Source organism: Lytechinus variegatus, chromosome 4 (assembly GCF_018143015.1).
Source record: "Lytechinus variegatus isolate NC3 chromosome 4, Lvar_3.0, whole genome shotgun sequence".
Lineage (NCBI taxonomy): Eukaryota > Metazoa > Echinodermata > Echinoidea > Temnopleuroida > Toxopneustidae > Lytechinus > Lytechinus variegatus.
The window spans coordinates 51062188-51073647 of record NC_054743.1 but is presented as its reverse complement, the minus strand read 5'-3'; positions in this window follow the sequence as shown (position 1 = coordinate 51073647).

The following is an 11460-nucleotide window of genomic DNA, read 5'->3' as shown; positions in this document are numbered from 1 at the left end:
TCCAATAACATCAGATTCATTAAATCGTATCCAAATGACAAGCATCTGGATCTGCGAAGAACCCCCCAACCCCTTCCGTAAAATCATTCTCACATCAACGTTTCAATCAAACATCAGTGAGCAGCCTAAGATGTTTTGTGAAGACATGAACTCTCCACTAAAATCAGACTCATTGCCTGTATCCCAGGTTCTGAAAAAAACAACCAGGTTTATCATTACACTATAAAGAAGAAAAGATGCCCTTCCCCCCCCCATCCCCCATCCATCCGATCATTATCACACCTATTTTTCAATCAATCCTCGGTGAGCCTAATGAGTTTCGTCAGACATGAACTCTTCATCACAATCAAGCTCACTTTGTCTCTTTCCAAGATGGCCTCGTTAATAATAACCTCAACGGCCTTGACCTTAGCCCAAGCTGGGGAATGTGCGTTGTCAATAATCATTTAATATGATACACCCTGCAGTGTCCTTGTGTACATAACTACCCCTCCCTCTGTTACACACCCTTTAGAAACCTCTCTACCAATTCAGCAAAGACATAGACCAAAGTCACTTGATTATCAACCATAAGTGAAGTATTTTGAAGCTTTTTCCAGTAATACAGCAAAGTTTGATAGATGGGTGGGATATTGTAGAGTTTACATAACATTGCACAATTGTCTAAGCCGGATAGATTGATGCAAGTTTCAACTCAGGTAGACAACGAAAGTCATGTCTGTAAAACATTGTCGATAATGGCTTTGCTTAATGCAGCCAACCACGTACAAGGATTTCAGTAGCTTAGAACAAATGGTTCAAATCACTGACCAATTAGGCCCTATAAGCTAAATGAAATACTCCCTGGATGAAACTTCTTGGCTCAGATCAACCATCTTAGCCTTCCTAAAAACACTGCATGGAGGCACTGTACCTTAATGCCATTTTTGTCCTGTCATTCGGTAACAACATACAACATGAATAAATCGCATAAGTGCGGGAGAAATCATTAAACAGCCTGGCAATCATTAAATCACACTAATCCAGCATCCTGCACACATCAGCCCTATTGGCGGAATCGGAACAAAGACAGACAGGCAATCCCGACGATCGCTTGATCCTCGTCTATTCCGAGCGACATTCAGTCATAGCGATTCGTGAAACCGGATACTTCCTGACATATCTTGGCTAGCAAGGCATTGCTCTTGTCGATCCAGAAGAAATTTAAAAAGCACAGACTAGAAATGGTGTATTTTGTCTCATCAGGAGGAAGGGGGAAGGGGAGGGGGGGGGGGCTTTTAGTGTGTGGAGAACACTCAATCCAATATGGGACAATTGATATGTTTTGCCTTGAGAGACTAACCGCAAAAATGTCTGGTTCATCCTCAATCTCCTGCTGAAGCCTAATCTCCAATTCCTTAAACAAGAGTAAATAAAGACTTTTCTGGATTAACTTGGGACCTTTTCATACGTTTATCATGAATCATCATTGTAATGATGATTACAATTCGTCTTTAGAATCAACAGACCTTTCACACGGAAAATTTGTACCGTAATTTGAGTGAAAATTAACTGGAATTCACCTATATTGATTGTTCATGTGAATCATTTCAATATTGTTACGATGTATTGTACTTTTCATCTTTGTGTATACATACTTGTTGTTATTGGAAACCCAATTTATTTGTATGCGTACATTGACCAATAAAAGAATCTTGATTCTCTGGAGTAGAATTTGAATTCATGATTGTGATTAGCGATCGTGATTTTAGTTTGGTTTCAAGCGTGCTAAGACTTCGTCATTAGCCTTATTTTTCATTGCAATCATCATTCAAACTACAATTTTTTTACCATGTGAGAGGGCAGTTGGTTTCATCATAGCACTCTGACAAAAATATCACATTTGACATAACATGATATGAGCTCATTATAGGAATTTATCTAATATGGATCTAAGTTAAGGCATATGAGCTCATTAAAGTTTATCTGAGAAAAAAAAACTTAGGGAAAAGTTATGGATTATGTCGGTGAAGAAGAATACAACTTGTTTCCTTTTTTATATTCACTTCCAAGTGCAATGCCTGTGCCTATTAAACTGTAAAATAGAAGATTCCATTGGTAATCCTATAATAAGCCTAAATTTAATGTGGCTCTTTAAATTCCTGATACTGACCCAGACAGAAGGTGGTTTCAAACCGCCTCGATCACAAGCATCCCCATTAAATTACGAGAACTTTTTTTGGCTAAAAAATACCCATTAATTATTCCTGCATTCACACCGCCCCGAGACGTACCCTTCGGGATAATTTCCCGAAGTTATGAGCATGCGCAGTATGGTCTGATAAGCAGGCAAGGCATGAGATTCAAATTCACTAGCCCAGCAGCCACCCACGCCGATCAGAGAATGCCTGGAACTGGCGAACTTCGAGGCGGTCTGAAACCACCTAGAGAAGCACAGAAGAAATCGGTATTAAGGAACAATGAGAGAGAGAGAGAGAGAGAAGTGTAGGGAAAAGGGAATGAATACATGGAAGAATTATCTGAGCAACCTTTTGAAGTTAATATACACAGCTCTAATCTAAGATCACAAGGAAGTCCCTAGACTCAATTAACAAAACATTAAAAAAGCACCTTCACTTAAAAACAAAACAATCTCCAATAAATTGGAGACAAATCACAGTGCATCCCTTCCCTCCATTAATTTTTCCATAGTGCGATTGACCTGCCTTCCGTATTGCAAACAGATTTCAGCTTCATTTAACGATTCACATGACGAAAATCTCTCGTTTGAGGGCTGTATACCCCATTTTTCCTTATCAACAAATATATTCTCCCAGTAATACAAATCCTATTGCCCTCAAGAGATTAAATTTAAGTATAGAAACACCTGTTTCTTGACCTCGGTCCGCGAAGATAATTCACCCCAGCATCTACGGTCACAGCAGGGGGCCACACACGATGGATTGCAACGTGTGTAGTTCCGGCGAGCGCATGGCCATGGTTGTATACACGCGTTGATAGAAAGTTTTTTCTTTCTTTCTTTCCTTCCTTCTTTCTTTCTTTCCTTCCTTCTTTCTTTCTTTCTTTCTTTCTCTCTCTCCCTTCCTTCCTTTCTTTTTTCTTTCTTTCTTTCTCTCTCTCTTCCTTCCTTTCTTTCTTTCTTCCTTCCTTTCTTTCCTTCTTTCTCTCTGTCTGGCTGTCTAATTCTTTTCTTTCTAGACTTATTTTCTTCCTTTCTTTCCTTCTTTCTCTCTGTCTGGCTGTCTAATTCTTTTCTTTCTAGACTTATTTTCTTCATCCACCCCCTTTTGATCTACACCTCTAAAGAACGTGCATTTGCCAATCATATCTGTAGTAAGGCCTATGAATGTCCTTTTCTCAAAGCTGAGGTGTAGGCCTATACATAGAACATTAAAATACAAAGACCAGCATTATGAATCACAATGTTTGGATAGCATTTAAATGTTCTATTCATATCTATTCAGAACGTTTTCTAATTCACATGCGTTATTAGCAGGTGATCTTCTTTATCTCCCATTATTGTTCTTATTTTGTAGGCCTATAGCCTGTGCATGTATACGGTAAACCTCCCTCTGAAATACCTTTCTTGGTTTCATGTTTTCTTTCAGATTTGTTTCCACCAAGGCGTGCCGGAACACTTTCAGTTTTTTTTGTTTTTTTTTTTTTGGGGGGGCAAAATCCCGAAGGGGGCACAATATTTTTGAAAGCGTGAGATACGGAAGCGATCGAGCGGGAGAGGGTGTGGTTGAGGGTGTAAAAATTGAGTGTAAAAGTTGCGTTTCTAAGAGCATTCAAAAATAAATTTCTTGAGAATTAAACAGTCTTGGGGTTCTTTTTTATCCTGTTTCCTCCCTTCTGACCCAGACTGGTGTTTCTTCATGATCAGGGTCGCAGTTGCAGCAAATTACGAGCCTTATTGCAAACTCTATTGTTTTAAACCAATGTAATATAGGCCTTTTAAAGACTTTAAGATGACAAACATGACCGTATGCATCCGGGGGCCACCGATCGAGAGGGCAAAATTCACCCAAAGTGTGCACGAAATCTTTCAATTTTATTCTAGAAAATGCAAAAGCTCCCCCATCACCATGGGCGGAAATCCCAGGGGGACAGGGGGGACGCGTCCCCCTACCATTTTGGAAAGGGGTACATAATATCAAATGTCCCCCTACTATTTGTGCTCTTTTATTATGGAAAAAATACATAATTTCAAATCGAAATTATATCCTCGAATTTCGAAATATATATAAACAGATAGTTTTTGTTAAGAACTTGGTTAGGAAAAGAAAAGGCATACCGGCCCAACTATTCTCCAACTCTCATCTAGCCCTATATACAGCCAAAGAGTGATGACATTGATGACATCGATGGCCATTGTCAATTTCATAACTAATAAAAATGATGAAAAAAGAAAATCGCCTCTGAATTTAGTGCATAGACGGTTAGACGAGAATGTTCCATACCCAGTAAAATCATACCTTTGTTAATCCAATTCACTTTCCCTTTATTCCAAATTTACTTGGAATATACTGAGAATATTTTCATTGTTTGCGTACTCAGTATAAAGAATAGTTTTCATGAGTTATGATTAATCCTTCACAATGAACTTTAACTATGCTTTATCCCCCAAATTTGTTTTTAAACACTCTATTAACGAGACTTATACTCCATTTTTACACAAAATTCCTGCCGTGGGAGGGGTCATCATAGGTAGATCAAGGGGCGAAGCGGCGGAAGGTGAGGCGAAAAATAAGAAGAAAGATAGGACCGGGAAGAAAGTTGAATGATGGAAGGGAGGTGAATAATTGGGAAAAAAGAAAACTTTCAGGACACGTTATAAAAATAATAAAATCGCTTGCGCTTTGCATAAATACACAGCCATCTTTTTATTTCAAAACGTGCTTGATTTTTTTTCACTTTTTTGGATCGAAATATATAAAATCAAATCATTTATCTAAGAAGATATCCATCTTTTTCATAATTTGTAGGTTTAGATATTAAAGAAAATTAGCTTGCCATTCGGTTTTAGTCTGAAATGTATTCATTAAAAGGTTAAACGTTATCACACTGTAATAAGATGGAAAAGGGGCTTTTCAAAGGTATGTTTCACAGAGGAACTGTTCGTCAAAAGACGCCAGGCTTACTATGATAATGTAATTGCCCCGTCAGGGGCAAAATTGTTCATTTTTGACAATAGAAATGACAATTTTTGGGCATAAAAGTGCCTTCATCGTATAATTTTTTCCTTTAATTATTTGATAATTTATCATTTTTCTACTTTCAGGGGGGCACATGGGGGGGGGGGCAAAATCTCGTTTTGCCCCCCCAAAAAATTTATTGGGGGGGGGCAAGTGCCCCCCTGCCCCCCTCGCTTCCGGCGCCCTTGTTAAAGATATATAGAGGGAAATAGGGATGGGGTGGAAATTCCACCCCATCTCTATTTCTCTCTCTCTCTTTCTCCCGACAAAAAGGACAGGGCGCTAATTTTAATCACCTCATATTAGCAAAATGACAAATTTTGAACATTTTGACTTACAAAAAAATTAGCACAACATACCTAAGTCAGACATTTAATGGTGGAAACTAAAACGACCCAAAACAAACGGTGGAATGGATGCAGCGCACATGGGCAGTTTACCGGAGAACCACGTATGGTGCAATAATACGTCTGCGATTAAAAAAATAGTTACAGGCATAGTTTGTATTTAAATTATGAATAAGACTTTGGGGTAAAAAAAATAATGATTTCATATTTTTGTGCATATCAGCAGCATGATTATTATACTTTGTATGTTGGTATGCCATTACTACTATTTTTCGAACGTTAAGACTGTATCATTGCGCGAGTGAACCCATTTTCTTGCTGGACGGACAGAAACTATGCATGCATCGCGGTCCTTGCATGCTAAGCATACCGTAATTTTTATTCGCTTACTTTCCTTATTTCAAGGTCGATTTTCTTTGTTCGAAATTGAAAATGGACTAGCATTGGATGTCTGAATGTAATATGCCTTTGAAAACGTGTTTAATATCGAATACAATAATTTCATTCCGAAGATCCTTCTACAGGCAGACAAGTCTTACGTAATAGCACAGCGTTGTTTATCATTTCGTCCTTGGCTCAACGCTCATTTAGCTGGCCCGTGGTGGTGAAATCGAGACAAGGGGATTACCTGGCCAAGATGGGTTTATCGGGGTTGGAAAAGTTTCCAAACGCGAATCGGGGTATAAAACCGCAGTTTGCAGTCCGAAGTGAGGTCGAGAATCAAACGGGACATTTTCGTAATGCATTTGAAAACAGATTTGAGCAGACAATGGAGAACATTTGTGCATGTTCCTCAAGGTCGATGGCCCATTGTGCTCTGTCAAGCCGAGTACATACAAAGCTCAGGTTTATATGCTTCCTATATGACCTTGGAAACCTGTAAATCAAGGGGGAAGAAAAAAACCAGGATAGAACTGAAAAGTGCACTTGTGAATGAGTAACACATTCAACCTCTACTATGCTAACTTCGTCCGGAAAGACCTCGTTTATTATTTCAATCTTTCTCTTGTCAGTTGATTTCTGCCTCGATTCTGAGGCAAGGCTCGGGAGAAAGGGCAAGAGAGAGATTTCCCTTAATTGTCGATTGTCAGGCAAGGGCACAGCCTTGCCACTGGCCTTGGCCCCCTATTCTCTGTTTTTCTGCCCAGGGGTCGTGACCTCACGAGAGGTCAGGCTAGACCATTAGCAAAGCAAGAGGTCAATGCTCCCAAACTTCATCTCTCCAGCTAAAAAAAAAAATATTGAACCTTATCTCTCAATTTAACTTGAACTTATGAAAAAACCTCACATAAAAAAACATTTTATTTTTCATTCCAATTTAGCATGGGATAGACTCCTTGGAACAAATCTATAATAACCTTACAAAGTGTGATTTACCCACCACCTATGACTCAGTGATTTTGATTTTAATTCATTGTACGAAGTTATTATCAGCCATTAAACATATTTGCAACTTTTCAAAATTGCTTGTGGGATAGATTGGTCTACATACAAGGCTATGAATTTAAAATGCAAAAATAATTCAGGAAAAACAATTTGTATCATGCAGTCAATTGCCTCTTTTATCCCCGGGGGGGGGGGGGACTCAGTGTATAATGCATAGTGGGTATGTGCCGCGGAGGGGACCCCCATTTTTACACTCAAATTTCCGTTCCAAGGCATAGCATTTTTGTCTTATTGCGAAAAAGAACAAAGAAAGCCACTCCAAGGCATAGCATTTTCTTCTTATCATGAAAAGGGAAGAAAGAAATCCGCTCCAAAGCTTCGCACATTTTGTTCCGGTCGCATTGATTTGCTACAATGAGCCGCAATTTTGGTGAAAAGCGGCCGCTTAGCGATGTCCGACCATTGCCTGTGTGCTAGTGCACCTGGCGCCCGTCCGCCGGGCTATCTGCATGCACGTATGCCCGTTCCATACGGATGCATATACGCACTCACATGCAGGCGACTCCTTCCAAGGACCCCCGTTTTCACAAACATTTGTAGTTCCGAAGCCCGTTCCAAGGACTCTCCTTTTTACAATTAGCCCGCTCCAAGGCCCCCATTTCATTACCAACAAGCCTTGTTTTCGCTTTCCTTCCTCTCTCTCCCTTTCCCATTCTTTTTAATGACCCAACTCTCTCCTCTTCATTAATCTCTCTTCTACATTTCATCTCTCTCCATTCTCTCTCACTGACACCATTCTCATTATACTTTCTTAAACCAGTTTACTGGAAACCGGTTCAGGAAACCAGTTTGGAAGATCACCTTGCTAGCGTTCCCACTTGATTACACGAAAGTAGTTTTCAAAACCACTTCACAAAAACCGGTCTTGTTGTTATGGGAACACTTTTGGTGGGGTGACATGTTTCGTGCAAAATTCGAAACCACTGCATAGGCATTCCACAGTGTGTGGAGTAGCACTTGAAATGTGCGAAGATCGCTTCCCAAAGAACGGTTGTATCCTTACTTAAGCTAAAACCAGTTTAACGAGGCAATGCAATCTTCAAAGCTACATCGGGAGGTGGTTTGCTGAACTGGTTTGGAAGATTGCTTCCAAGACCAATTTGACCGTTCTCATTACATGTTAAATTCGTTTCCCGTAAACTAGTTTTAGGATGGTAGTGAGAATGGTATCTCTCTCGCTCTTCCCACTATCTCCTCTTTATTCCATTTCCCTCTCCTTTCTCTGTTTCATCTGTATCTTTATTCCCTATTCTTGGATGCTTATTAGCATTTTATGTCTCTTAAAAAAGTCGCTATAGAAAAATAATCAATCATTATCATCATCGTTATCTCTCTTTCTCTCTGGGGCTCTATTATTAAACTTTTTACTCAAAAGGCTGTGCTGCACCATCCCGAATTTGCTCAATCTTGAGATTTTAGCCCGATCGGCCCTCTTTGCAATTAAATCTCGAGATTCAAGAAACCCCGTCTCCACCATCGCAAGAAGAGCAATTCCTGCTCGAGCGAGGCATCGATGCAGTATGGTCTGACGCCGTGAATAAATAATCCCGAGTGCGTCTGCACCTACGAATTAGCGCAATAATTCATAAAATAGTGTGCTATTTTGCAAATAATCCCAAGTGGACTTGGGATTGCAATCTCGAGATTAATCCTACGAACTAGCGTGATAATTGTGTCTCCATTGCAAATAATCTTGAGATTGTTCAGATCGGGATAATTTGCTAGATCAGAAATAGCGCGCTAATTTGAAAACTCGGGATGGTGTAGACGGCCCTAAAGAACCATACAGCATGATTTGAAATCTGCAGAAGACAACAAACTAGAATTCCATGTCATCAAACTTTTTCTTGAGAGTTACAAGGTTGATTGTGATAAAAACACAAACAAGAAGACACTCCATGTTGTTTTCAGATACGTATTGAGGAAAAATAATTACCATCAAGGGAGGGAGAAAACACTTGAGATTTAAATAAAGATGGGAATACCTTCAAAATACAATCAAAGAGATGAAGAACTTGTTTTTCGCATCACCACGTCAACTGAATAATTCGCCTTGAATGCATGTGTTTTTTTTCTAGAAACATTCTTAATTTCTTTGAATTGATTATCAACATTCTAAGTTTATTAAAGAATAAACAAACTAATTTTAAAAAGACAAACATTATTCATTAAAAAAAAACCTTTTATGTTTGGATGTTTTATTACAAAAGATGTTGTATGCTTATTCCTACTTTCATACAAATTTCTGGGTTTTTACTTTGGTGGAAATAACACAAAATCATTCATTCACATCATTTCAAAATGATGACCAAGAAGTCATACATGTTCGAAACAGATGAAAATTGACAATTTGATCTGTAACATTATTATAGATTTCAGACCAGAAATTGAATTTGTCTTTAATGGGATCAATTAACTTCATCAAATTTAAGAATAGAATCAACAATTTAAAAAAACTCAAGACAAAACGGAACTTGCTATCTAAAAATTATTTCAAAAAATAATAGTTGAGGTTTGTTGTAAGGCTTTCTTGAGCTACCAGCAGTAATAGCCAGTTTGGATCATCCAGAACAGGCCAACTGTGACATACAAAGATTATGCCAATGACAAGAATTGTTAATAGTATTTATATACCACCACGGATATATTGATGTACCAATGCCAGCGTAGTCTGCAAAGCTCAGGCAATGCATGTTTGACCAGAAAGTTTGTCACTATACATGTAAATTGTTAATTTCCTCCAGCAAGAAAGGTATTAACAATGGCTGCTCTCGACCCAGGTTAGGTAAATAGAAACCCTATAGGACTTTTCCTTGAATGCTTAAAGGACAAGTCCAACTCAACAAAAAGTTGACTTGAATAAAAGAGAAAAATCTAACAAGCATAACACTGAACATTTCATCAAAAACGGATATAAAATAAGAAAGTTAGGACCATTTTAAGTTTCGCTTAATTTCACAAAACAGTTATATTCACATCCTGGTCAGTATGCAAATGAGGGGACTGATGACATCAGTCACTCACTACTTCTTTTGTATTTAATTATATGAAATATTCAAATTTTCTCCATGTTGTCTTGTGAAACAAAGTTTTATTCCTCCCTGAACATGTGGTATTACCATTGTTTTAACATTTTATGGTTCAGTCAAACTGGTCCTTATTGTAAAATCTGTAAAACTTGAAATATTGTATAATCAAACAAAAGAAATAGTGATGGACATCATTGACTCTCTCATTTGCAGGTTACAGAGTTGTGCATATAACTGTTTTGTGAAAAATAAGCGAAACTTTAAAATGTCATAACTTTCTTATTTTACATCCAATTTTGCTGAAATTTTCAATGTTATGCTTGTTTGATTTTTCTCTATCTATTCATACCAACATTTTTCTAGGCTGGACTTGACCTTTAAGCACAGATACCGGGCTCGTCTACAGCTCAGGGTAATACCATGATACCAAGTATTAAGGGCAGTAGAACACATATACCAGAAGGGTTATTCTCATTATAACAATTGCTGGAATGATGAGATTGATTTTGAGTCCTGGACAACGTTACTAACTACCTTTAAAAGTGATTGAAGATTTAAAACCACTTAAATTTATATAAAAGAGAAAAATCACAGAAAGGTTTGAGAATAAATGAATGAATAGTAAGAAATTCGTAAGCCTTTGAATATTGAAATCACTAATGATATGATTTCACATTCACTTTAGTACATATTTATACTAAATCTAATGTTTTGTATTGTCCACCTCAGGTGCTCTTTTTCATGAGAGGATGTGTGTTCTATTATATCCTGGGCTCCGTAACACTAAGATTAGCGATCAATCGCTAAATGGACTGGCCAATCAAGATCAATGTTACACACGCATTTGGTTTAAAATACTGACCAGGAACCAATCAGTGCGGTTCTTACATAGTTGCAATCCATCGCAAACCTTTGTGTTATGGAGCCCTGGATGAATTGTATGGTTCCATTCTAAGAATGAGCAAAAAAATGCTTTAGGTACGTTTTCAGTGTCCAAAGGAGAGCGCGTAAGACATCCAAGATCTTGTTCATATTGTCAATGGGAGGATCTCCATTGCATAAAATTTCCAAATATTCAAATTCTTATAACTTTCTATGTGCAATTTTACTCAAAGTTTTGTTGAATTTATCTTATTCAAGATCCATGAGTTCCATTCTCCTTTAAAGTAAATGAAGACCTCAAAATATCACAGGACACTCCAGATGTCCCTAGACGAGCCTAATTATAAGGTCAAGATGATTCGATTTAGGCCTCAAGAAAACTGGCTGCCGACCCTCCAACGTTCTCCCTTTAACGTTTGCTGTGAAAAAATTGTGTTGACTCACATATCTGATGTCCGAGGCCAGAAATAAAGGGCTCCCTCGCTGCTTATAATCATCTCCCATCCTTTTTCATCCAACTTTCCTCTTCTATTTCATTTTCCTCAGGTTACGTTTCTT